Raw genomic sequence first — 11,571 nt, 5'->3', positions numbered from 1 at the left:
AAATGGTGAATCAGGAGTGTCAAATGCATTTATTTTGCATAACTCTCTAAACAGTTTCCGCCAAGGACTGTCAGTGTTCTCCATAGTATTAGAAGTAGAGTCTTTGGCATTTTGGGGTCTAATCATATTAGGCATCCAACTCCAGAAACCTAAAACAAACAAAGAACTCCATCCTTAATATTCTGTTCCTCTGGAACCACTTCTAGAGTGCAATCGCTTGCACCAGAGAGGCGGTGGTTGCAGTACCAAAATCTGTATTAGTAAGTGTTCTCTAGAGGGATAGAATTAACAGGGTGTGTGTGTGTGTATGATTTTATTAATTTACACAATCACAATGTCCCACAACAGGCTGTCTGCAAGCTGAGGAGCAAGGAGAGCCAGCCCAAGTCCCAAAACTGAAGAACTCGGAATCTGATGTTTGAGGGCAGGAAGCATACAGCTCAGGAGGAAGATGTAGGCTGGGAGGCTAGGTTTGTCTCTCCTTTTCATTTTCTGCCTGCTTTATATTTGCTCGAAGCTGATTAGATTGTGCCCACAAGATTAGGGGTGTATCTGCCTTCCCCAGCCCTCTGACTCAAATGTTAATCTCTTTTGGCAACACCCACACAGACACATACAGGATTAATACTTTTGTACCCTTCAATCCAATCAAGTTGACACTCAATATTAACCATCAAAATCTCTTTTAGGACTTTGTAGGAACTTAAATCTGGTAACAACTTTGTACCTGAGTGCCTGAAGAGCAGTATGGGAAACACTTGCATTTAAACACATTCTTCAAAAGTGGCATATTTTCAAAGATTTTTAAAAAGATAGCAACTTGATAGTTGCCAAACTATGGCTAAAAAGGCCGCAGAGGGCCGGGCGCTGTGGCTCATGCCTGTAATCCCAGCACTTTGGGAGATGAGGTGGGTGGATCGTCTGAGGTCAGGGGTTCAAAACAAGCCTGGCTAATATGGCGAAACCCAGTCTCTACTAAAAATACAAAAATTAGCCAAGTGTGGTGGCATGCACCTGTAATCCCACCTACTGGGAGGCTGAGGCAGGAGAATCGCTTGCACTGGGGAGGCGGTGGTTGCAGTGAGCCAAGATCATGCCACTGCACTTCAGCCTGGGGGAGACTCCATCTCAAAAAAAAAAAAAAAAAAAAAAAAAAAAAATCGCAGAGAAAACAGTGTGAAACACTTAACACCCAGCCAACATTCTCGGTTATAAGTCAACTAGAAACTTAGCCTAGAAAATTGAGGCTGAAATGGAATTTACTGGAAGCCTTTTGGGTAACTAGAAATACAGGGAGGCTGGAGGAACAGGTACTAAGGATGGCTGGAGGAAGCTAGGAGGATGGAGCCAGCTCAAGGGTCTGGAGAGAGAGCCACTGCCACCACTTCCAGAATGGTTGCTACGCTGTCCCTACCGGATTCAGAATCCGGCGAGAGGCGGGGCAGGGGTGGGGGAGAAGGCGGGGCTTGTGCCGGTCTCGCTCCACGCCTCTCTCTGGTGGTTAACCAGGGCTTTAGGAACCGAGCAGCACGGAAGGAGGCTTGGAGGCCGGCTAGGGGAGGCCTTTGCTTATGTCTGACGTCACCATCCATTCTGTAGAGGTGAGGACGCCAACAGTCGCGCAGAAACACCCTTCTCGTTCCTTTCAGCTTGCGCGCACCATGGCGGCCCCGGCCCAGCAGCCTACTGAGCCTGGCGGTGAGAAGAGAAAGGCAAGCTCAGTATGTGCTGGCCAAGCGAACTCCGCCGCGACTCTGGTGGGCCTCGGCAGCTGGAGCGCGGGCTACAGGGCCTCCTCATCATCTGCAGAATGAATGAGTGCAAGTGCGTGGAAGCCTACAGCCTGCTCAGCGAGTAAGACGACGACATGTAGGGGCCACAAAAGGTACCGGTCTTGGGTGGGCGGGCGGCGGGCAGACCTTGGGGTAGGGGCGGAGGGAAGGCGGGAGGGCCGGCTGCGGGCGTAGGCTTGCGCGCCTTGGGTCTCTGGCCTGAAGCTTGTAGGCGCGCGGCCTCGCCTGCGTTTCCACACCTACCCCTGGCGCTCGCAGACTCCGGGGGGATCGGTTTTGTGCTTGAAGTACTTTAACATTTTCTTTCCATCATTAATCACAGTAGCTCCCACTTACTTTTTTATTTTATTTTATTTATTTTTTATTTTATTTTATTTATTTTATTTATTTTATTTTATTTTATTTTGTTTTGTTTTGTTTTATATTTTATTTTATTTTATTTTTGAGACAGAGTCTCGCTCTGTTGCCCAGGCCGGAGGATATCATAGCTCAGGGCAACCTTGACTTCCTGGGCTCAAGCGATCCTCCTCCCTCACCCTCCATAGTAGCTGGGACCACAGGTGTGCGCCACCACTCTTGCCTGATTTTTGTGTTTTTGTAGATAGGTGGTCTCACTATGTTGCCCAGGCTGGTCTCAAATCCTAGACCCAGGCGATCCTCCCGCCTCTGCCTCCCAAAGTGCTGGGATTACAGGCGTGAGCTGCTCTCCCGGCCTGGCTTCTGCTTATTGATTGTTCATTGAGTGCTGAGCGGTGTGCTGAAGCTCCTTTAGAAACACACTTCTCAAGACAGCTTTGTGAAGTTGGCAGTAATAATGTGTTTGCCTGAAGCAAAAATGTCTCCGAAATAATAGGTTTAGTACTAATGCTAGTTATTGCACTTAAGATACATTTTAGGCCGGGCGCAGTGGCTCACACCTGTAATCCCAGCACTTTGGGAGGCCGAGGCGGGTGGATCATTGAGGTCAGGCGTTCAAGACCAACCTGGCCAACATGGTGAAACCCCGTCCCTACCAAAAATACAAAAATTAGCTGGCTAGTTTACAGGCGCGCACCTGTAACCCCAGCTATTAGGGAGGCTGAGGCAGGAGAATCAATTGAGCCTGGCGGGGTGGAGATTGCAGTGAGCCAAGATTGCATCATTGCACTCCGGCCTGGGCCACAAGAGCGAGACTCTGTCTCAAAGAAAAAAGAAAGTAAAAACTTGTTTACCAATAACACCTAAAGTCTTATTGTTATTAAGACTTTAATTGGGCCGGTCTCAATGGAAATCATATTGTTGGCTTATCTGGACCACTACACACATGCACAGTGAGGGACTAAATGAAGAAGGGTAATACAGATGGAATTTGAATTCAAGGCTTATCCTTTACTAGCTCGGGGACTCGAACATGGGCACATTACTTGATGCTGCTGAGCTTGATAAAAAAGAATACTTTTAAGATTGGCTAGAGACTTCCTTATATACATAAAGTGCATAGTGGTATAAAGTTTCTGTAAATGTGTATAATTATTACTGTGCCTGATGGGGAATCCCACTGGGCATGGGGGGACAGAAAACTGAGCAAGAGATACATGTCCTGTCTACACTAATACTTTGAGCAAATTCTGTTGTTTTGTTTTGTTTTGTTTTTGGAAACATGTTGGGAGCAAGCCCCCCAAAATCCAGCCATAAACTGGCCCCAAAACTGGCCATAAATAAAATCTCTGCAGCACTATAACATGTCCATAATGGCCCTCACGCCCAAGCTGGAAGGTTGTGGGTTTACAGGAATGAAGGCAAGGACCTGGTCCACCAAGGGTGGAAAACCGCTTAAAGGCATTCTTAAACCACAAACAAAAGCCCCAGCGATCTGTGTCTTAAGGGCGTGTTCCTGTTGCAATTAATTCAGCCCATCCCTTCCTTTCCCATAAGGGATACTTTTAGTTAATATCTATAGAAATAATGCTAATGACTGGTTTGCTGTTAATAAATATGTGGGTAAATCTCTGTTCGGGGCTTCCCACTTCACACCTCTATATTTCTGTGTGTGTGTCTTTAATTCCTCTAGCGCCGCTGGGTTAGGGTCTGCCCGACCGAGCTGGTCTCAGCAGAAATGGTCTTGCTCTGTCATCCAAGCTGGGGGCTGGAGTGCAGTGGCTTGATTTTGCAACCTTCACCTCCTGGGCTGAAGCCGTCCTTCTGCCTCAGCCCCGAGTAGCTGCAACTACAGCGTGTGCCACCACACGCTCAGTTAATTTTTTGTAGACAGGTTCTCAGGCCCTATTGCACAGGATGGTCTCAAATTCCTAGGCTCAAGGGATCCGCCCACCTCTGCCTCCCAAAGTGCTGGGATTACAGGCCTGAGCCACCATGCCTGGCCAAAATTATTGAACAATGTATTTCTGTGCCTTGTTCCTAAGTAGAACAAGAGTAAGAGTTTTTAATTCCACAAGTATTTGGTCTAATCTCACTAAAAGGACAGTGTCATGTCAGGCACACAGATATCTGGTGAAGGCGTTGAGGTCCACCTTGAAATGATTTATCTGCTCAGCATATTTCTCTCCATCTCAAAAACTGCCAAGATGTTTTTTTAAAAATTTTCAGATTTTACATATCGTAGTCTGAGGGAACTCCCTTCTTCCTCCACATTTTAAAGGGAGTGGTGTCTCAGTCTTGTAATAAAAAGTTTTATTATCGGGCCCGTCTCAGTGGCTCACACTTGTAATCCCAGCACTTTGGGAGACTGAGGCGTGTGGATCATTCCTGGCCAGTGTGGCAAAACCCCATCTCTACTAAAAATATAAAAATTAGCTGGCCATGGTGGCTTGTGCCTGTAGTCTCAGCCAGTCGGTAGGCTAAGGTAGGAGAATTGCTGAAACCCAGGAGATGGAGGTTTTAGTGAGCCAAAATTGCACCACTGCACTCTAACCTGGGTGACAGTGAGACTCCATCCAAAAACAAACAGAAATCAATACTGAGCCACCTGCCTCCACGGATTTCACATAAATAGTTAATTATAGTGTTTAAATGTGAGCTGTTACGTCATTTCTGCTCCTTAGTTTTATGCAAACAGTTTGCAGGCAAGGATCAGCAGCCCTCTGGAAGTGAGGGAGAAGATGGTGATGTGGAGGCTGCCTTGAAGAAAGAAGTTAGGCCGGGCGCGGTGGCTCAAGCCTGTAATCCCAGCACTTTGGGAGGCCGAGACGGGCGGATCACGAGGTCAGGAGATCGAGACCATCCTGGCTAACACGATGAAACCCCGTCTCTACTAAAAAATACAAAAAAACTAGCTGGGCGAGGTGGCGGGCGCCTGTAGTCCCAGCTACTCGGGAGGCTGAGGCAGGAGAATGGCGTAAACCAGGGAGGCGGAGCTTGCAGTGAGCTGAGATCCGGCCACTGCACTCCAGCCTGGGCAACAAAGCGAGACTCCATCTCAAAAAAAAAAAAAAAAAAAAAAAGGAGTTAGTGACATGAAGGCATCTACAGAGATGAGGCTAAGAAGATTCCAGGCAGCGGAAAGTGGAGCAAATAACGTTCATCAGGACACTTGGGATAGGTATGGCTGATACTTGTTAAGATTATTGATTCCATAACATCTGGGTATCTTCCTGTCTCAGAGAATACTGCTTACAAGATGGCTTCTTGGGCATGGCTCAGTTAGGCATTTGATCGCAGCCTCTATACACTGTATTAGCAGTAGGTCTGTGGAGAGGTAGAATGAGGTCGAGGCAGTGGACATAACATTGGCTTAGGAGTGGAAACCTGGCTTTGCTGCTTCCTTCGTATGTAACTTAAGGCAGAACCAGAGTGCTTGTTCTGTCTGAGAGGAGCAACTGCTACTCAGCTGCAGCCAGCCATTGCTGTTTGGGAATGTAGGGCCAGATCTTCCAGTTTTTCAAAAGAAGTTGGAAATCTGGAGTTTTTTTATTTTTCCAATGTGGCCAACTAATGTAAACATTTTTGAAGCAGTCCCAAGTAGACTTGTATGTAGGCAGGTTGCAGGCTGAGGACTGCCTCTTCATGATCTTGTGCCCAGCATGGTTCTGGGATTCCTCCTGGGTCTGATATTTAGACTTCTAACTTAGCTAATAGATTAATTAAATCTTTTTAAGTGACTCACAGGTTTTTTTGTGTGTGTGCTTTTTTTGTAAGAAAGTTTAATGTTTATTCCTCTGATAGTTGTTGCTATAGGAATACAAGAGCATAGTGTTATGGTTGAAAACTCAGGACATCACAAAAATGTTAACAACCTGTCTACATAAACAGTTGTTTCTAGTGTAAGCAGTAATAATGATGAAAAGTCCAAATATTAACATACAGTATAAGTACATATTAGGCACTGAAGAAATATTAGTTGGAAAAATGAGTAGGTAGATTCATTTAAAATTTATTATGAGAATTTCTTCTTCTGTCAACTTATGTCATTGCCAGTAAATATTCATTTTAGAGTTCAAGCTTTTTTTGGGGGGGTGGGGGACGGAATCTCACTCTGTGGCCCAGGCTGGAGTGCTGTGGTGCGATCTCAGCTCACTGCAACCTCCGCCTCCTGGGTTCAAGCAATTCTCCTGCCTCAGCCTCCCAGGTAGCTGGGATTACAAGCACCTTCCCTCACACCTGGCTAATTTTGTGTTTTTAGTAGAGACTGGGTTTCACTGTATTAGTCAGGCTAGTCTCGATCTCCTGGCCTCAAGTGATCTGCCCACTTCAGCCTCCCAAAGTGCTGGGATTATAGGCGTAAGCCACCACGCCCAGCCTAGAGTTTGATCTTTAAAATGTCTGAGAAATTATTTTCTTAACTTGTTTATTCTGTGATAATTTTTTCTTTTTCTTTCAAAACCTGAGAAAGTGGTGCATCATATTCCCCAGGATATGTACAAAACCAGGAAGAAGAAGACTTCAGTTATTCTATGAATGTTAATCCATCTCAGGCACTTTATTAGAAGATATGAAAACGTGTGCAGAAACATGGTTGGAACCCTGGTTTAAAGCTCCAAACAAAGGGACATTTCCGATTGTGTACAGATCTCAAAATAACAGTCACATGAATAGAGAAGAAGTTATCAAAGAATTGGCAGGTATGGTTTTCCGTAGGTGTTTAGTGATTTTCCATAGACATTCAATGGTAAACACTTGTTCTTGGGTTTTTTTGGTTTTTTTTGAGACGGAGTCTCACTCTGTCCCCCAGGCTGGAGTGCAGTGGCACGATTTCGACTCACTGCAAGCTCTGCCTCCCAGGTTCACGCCATTCTCCTGCCTCAGCCTCCCGAGAAACTGGTTCTACAGGAGCCCACCACCACGCCCGGCTAATTTTTTTTTGCATTTTTAGTGGAGACGGGGTTTCACTGTGCTAGCCAGGATGGTCTCGATCTCCTGACCTCGTGATCCGCTCACCTCAGCCTCCCAAAGTGCTGGGATTACAGGTGTGAGCCACCGCACCTGGCCACTTGTTCTTGTTTTTAAGGACTTTTTCTTTTTAAAGATTTATGGCTTACATTTTTGAGTGTAGGACAAATATATTAAAATGTTCTTAAAATAATATTAAATCTAACTGATTTCAATTTGTTGGATATGAGATTTTCTGGTAGTCGGGTAAAATCTTTAACTCAGAATTGAATTTTGTTTGGAGAAAAGAACTTTATTAAATGTCTTAGGGTTTCATTTGTATTTATTTATTGCAAGGGTTCAGAGTATTTGAAGTCCACTTAGAAGAATGGATTAGTATATATCTTGTTTTAACGAGAAACAGGGATGAAAGATTTTTTTGTATCTATCAAACTTAATGGTATCCTCCTCAGCTACATGGTTTTCTGTTTTTGTTACAGGAATAGTGGGCACCCTTAACTCAGAAAATAAAGTACATCTCACCAATCCACAGTATACGGTGGTAATAGAAATCATCAAAGCTGTCTGTTGCCTGAGTGTTCTGATAGATTACATGTTTGGAAAATACAGTCTCCAGGAGGTGGTGAAGAGCTCTAAGGATCCATCAAAATTTAACCCAAAGCAGGGAAATGGGAAAGAAGCTAAATCGGAATCTGTTGACAAATCAGATCAAAAGAACCCAGCAGAAGGAAAAAACAACCAGCAGGTCATACCAGAGAATAACGAGGAGCTGGGGCAGACAAAACCGATGTCTGATCCACAGGTGGTAAATGAGGGCGGAGCCAAACCTGAACTTGCAAGTCAAGTCACAGAAGGATCCAAATCAAATGAAAATGACCTCTCCTAGGAAGTCATTTGGTGTTGGAGGTGAGTTTCTCAACGGGTTCTACAAGATGTTGCTGGGGTTCCACCTAAAATTGTGACTAAAAATACTGGTTTTTATTTGCGTGCTGCATAATGCTGTTCTCACAGTAGCGAACAATGATTTTGTAGCCTATTAACAGTTGTGTTAGGGATCTTTCCGCCCCATATGGTGTATGTATAGTCAGACCCATATGCTCCTTTTGCACAGAGAGGAGGATGGGAGGAGGGGGACGTTGGCCTCTCCTAGGCTCCTCTTCTGCGGTGCCAGCTGACTTCTGGGAGTAAACTGACTGTGAAGTAGAAAATCAGAGGGAAATTTTCACTAAGGAAGGAGTTTTTCCACGCCACAGCTCAGCTTTCCTCCTGCCACTTTGTTGTAAACATTGCAAAAATGTGGATCATATAAGTTAGAAGTGAATTGTTTAGTGAAGTTTGTGTACTCTTGTGATTTTCTTGTTTGGTTATGTCTGTTTTTATGTTTTATTAACATTTGTGTGTAACAAAGCTGACAGTCCAGTGCCACAATTTTGGAAGGCAAGATGTGAGAAAGAAGAGGCCCGTTTTAGGCGTTTTAGGCATAGAGCTACAGACATTTCTGATAAGGTTGGTGATGAAGAATTTCAGTCTTCTGAGGATACTTCAGTATACGAGTGCAACAAGGGACACAAAGAAATTCTCTTTGTTATGTCTTTATAAAGAAAGCTACTTCTCAAGGGTTTTATATGGACTTGGTCCAAGCTGTCCTATCCCATTGTGTATTTTCTGTGGCATGAAACTTACAAAACTAGCAGTTGTAACTATAAATCACAGCCACTTGACCAGAAAGAATATTTATTATTTTAAATGGCTTTTGGAACGTCAAAACAGTAAGGCTTTTGTTCAAAAATCACATTCAGTCAAAAGGTTTAGAAAGCAAATTATTTTGTAGCAGAACTTATCTCAGAAAAGAAAAATTTGCATGGTGGGTGAGAATCTAATAATAAAATTAAAATGCTGGGGCATGATGTAGTACAAAATTGAAAAGACTTTATTCTCAATAAATTGAATTACTGAAGATATCTCATATGATGCTAAAAAGGTTTTGTGTCATTAACTGAAAAGCAGCAGCTTCTGTATCCAGGTTGATGAGTCAACGGGTTTCACTAGTATTTGTCATGTTGTAGCATTTGTAAGATTTATAAATGATGAAATTCAACGAAAACTTTTTCTATTGCTAGGAGCCTCCCGTGACAAAGGCCAATCTATAATGTTGTGTCATCATATCTTATAACCAGAGTCTGTCATCGGTACTCCTGGTGCCCCATCGGTGATTGCCTCCATGATGTTTGCCTCATTAACAATGACAAAAAAATCCTGCCGTTGACGTTATAACACTGCTTTCTTCACAGAGATGCTATTATCAAAAACTTGGAGATACAGTGAAGTTCTGAAAAATGCTTACCTGCATCAAAGACCCATTTACGTAAAAATATTTTTTAAAAAACCCAAAACAAAAACTTGGACAAACAGCACACAAATCTGCACCATACACAGCCAGTGGCTTTACTAGAGGAAGAGCTCTGTACAGGATGTTTGAGTTCAAAGGTGAATTGCCAGAGTACTTACAAGAAAACTGTAAGCCAGCTTTTGCTGAGTGCTGTGCTTTAAAAAATGAAGAATGGCTATAGAAACGAGCCTGTGTAGCAGATATTTTTCGTCACATGAGCAAATGAACAAGTTTCTAAAAGGTTCTGGAGAAAAAAAATTTTTTTCCTCAAGTGACAAGAGTCTTAGTTCTAAAAGGAAACTGACTTGCCACCTTGCCAGAGGAACTCTTGAAATGTTTTTGCAGCCACTTGGACTTCAGAATGAAGGGTACAACTCTCAAATCTTGCTGTATAACCCACCGGAAGGAACCACAAAACCAAATGAAATAGAATTTTCTCTCCTTTTCCCGGCGCTAGTGTATGACTGGATGAGGAAAGCTTTGTCTAAATTTGCTCCGCCTGAAATTTTGTCTCTGAAGGAAGAGAGTGAACTCAGCCCTAGTCAGACAGTTCTGGGTTTCTGTGAAATAGGAGTTTCTTCAACTTAAAGCTAACACTCACATACCATGAGGGTTCCCTGCAGGGGTTTCCTGAATTTGAAAGCTTTTTCAAGGACTATTCCTGGGTAACACAATTGAAAAAGGCTAGAAGAGACAGACACCAACAGAGTCTGTGAAGTAAACTGTCCAGATTAAGAATATTGAGGGGCTGTAAAGTTAGCTTATGGAAATGGACTTATTCTTAAGTTTTAAAAAGTAGCAAAAAAGGTTAGGCTTCCCACACAGGTGGCTATGTTTATTTAATGGCTAGTGAACATAGGAATAAATTTGTACCCTCCTAGCTAGTGCTTTTGCTTGGTAAACCAGACTAGAAGGATTTGAGAGGGGCAAAGAGAATAGGCAGGACCTTCCTTCCATAGCTTTAGATGTTTAGAGTGTTAACTCTTAATAATGTTGTAGTTACCTTGAAAGGATTGATAAGAGGATTATTAAAAGTGTTTAGGTCAATAGGGAGGATAGGATTTTGTGCCTTCTTCAGTAGACTTGCTCTAAGACAAAGATTCTTTTGATAGTACAAGACCAAAGGACTCAGAATAAAATTGGCCGTTTGCCTACAGAACATACAGCTCTGTGGAACTGAGTTGTTTTCACTTTGTGAAAGCTGCTACTCTGCAAAAAGATTTTGATTTTATAGTTTGTTTTTAATTGGCTTTTATATTTATTTGTATTTGGTAAGGCTTGGTTGTTATACAAGCTGTTCTTTCCCAGCTATAAAATCCTCATTAAAAGACTTGTCTTCAGGTTTATCAACTATTTCTTTTTACTGACATTTGAGCATGTTATTTGATAAATGATGAGATTCCAGGGTAGGAATCGAGTGCTTTTCTCCCCCCCTTTAGTTTTTTCTTTTAAAAAATTATGTCAGTTTAAAAAAAAAACTGTAGTCTTGTGGTTTAGAAAATTTGCTTCGCTTTGTAGAGGAAAGAATGTTAAGCTTTGTATTTTAATATATGTTTCTCTAAGGTTAAACATGGTTTTCAAATGTTATTTTTACTTGTATTTTGCTTTTGGTATGGCCAAATATCAAGCTTGTTTTTCATAGTTTCTGATATTTTTAGAAAAATAAAAGTAAATTTGTTCCCTAAAGATTGGTATTATGTACTTTTTCTTTCTTTCAGCCTCTTAGTAAATCTCTTGCTTTGTGTATATATATACACACATACACATTCAGATGTATATATATGTATATAGATGTATATATACATTCAGATATATATACAGATATATACACATATGTATATATACAGATATAGCTCAGTATTGCAGTTAATGCAGATATATCTGTATATATACATATGTATATATACACATATTTATATGTGTGTCTATATATACAGTATATGTGTATATATACAGATACATATGTACTGTATATATGTATATGTATCTGTATACACATATATACTGTATACACAGTACATATATACTGTATATATAGATATATATACATTCAGATATTTTACA

General features: G+C 42.2%; 1 pseudogene; it reads left to right on the top strand.

Annotated features, from left to right (window-relative positions):
• The first annotated feature begins 1,471 nt into the window (after nucleotides 1–1,471).
• On the top strand, nucleotides 1,472–11,008 carry LOC103218504 (THUMP domain-containing protein 1-like; annotated as a pseudogene).
• Nucleotides 11,009–11,571: the final 563 nt, after the last annotated feature.

This window comes from Chlorocebus sabaeus, chromosome 11 (assembly GCF_047675955.1).
Source record: "Chlorocebus sabaeus isolate Y175 chromosome 11, mChlSab1.0.hap1, whole genome shotgun sequence".
NCBI lineage: Eukaryota > Metazoa > Chordata > Mammalia > Primates > Cercopithecidae > Chlorocebus > Chlorocebus sabaeus.
The sequence above is the reverse complement of the archived record's forward strand: the minus strand, read 5'-3'. Positions and strand labels throughout refer to the sequence as shown.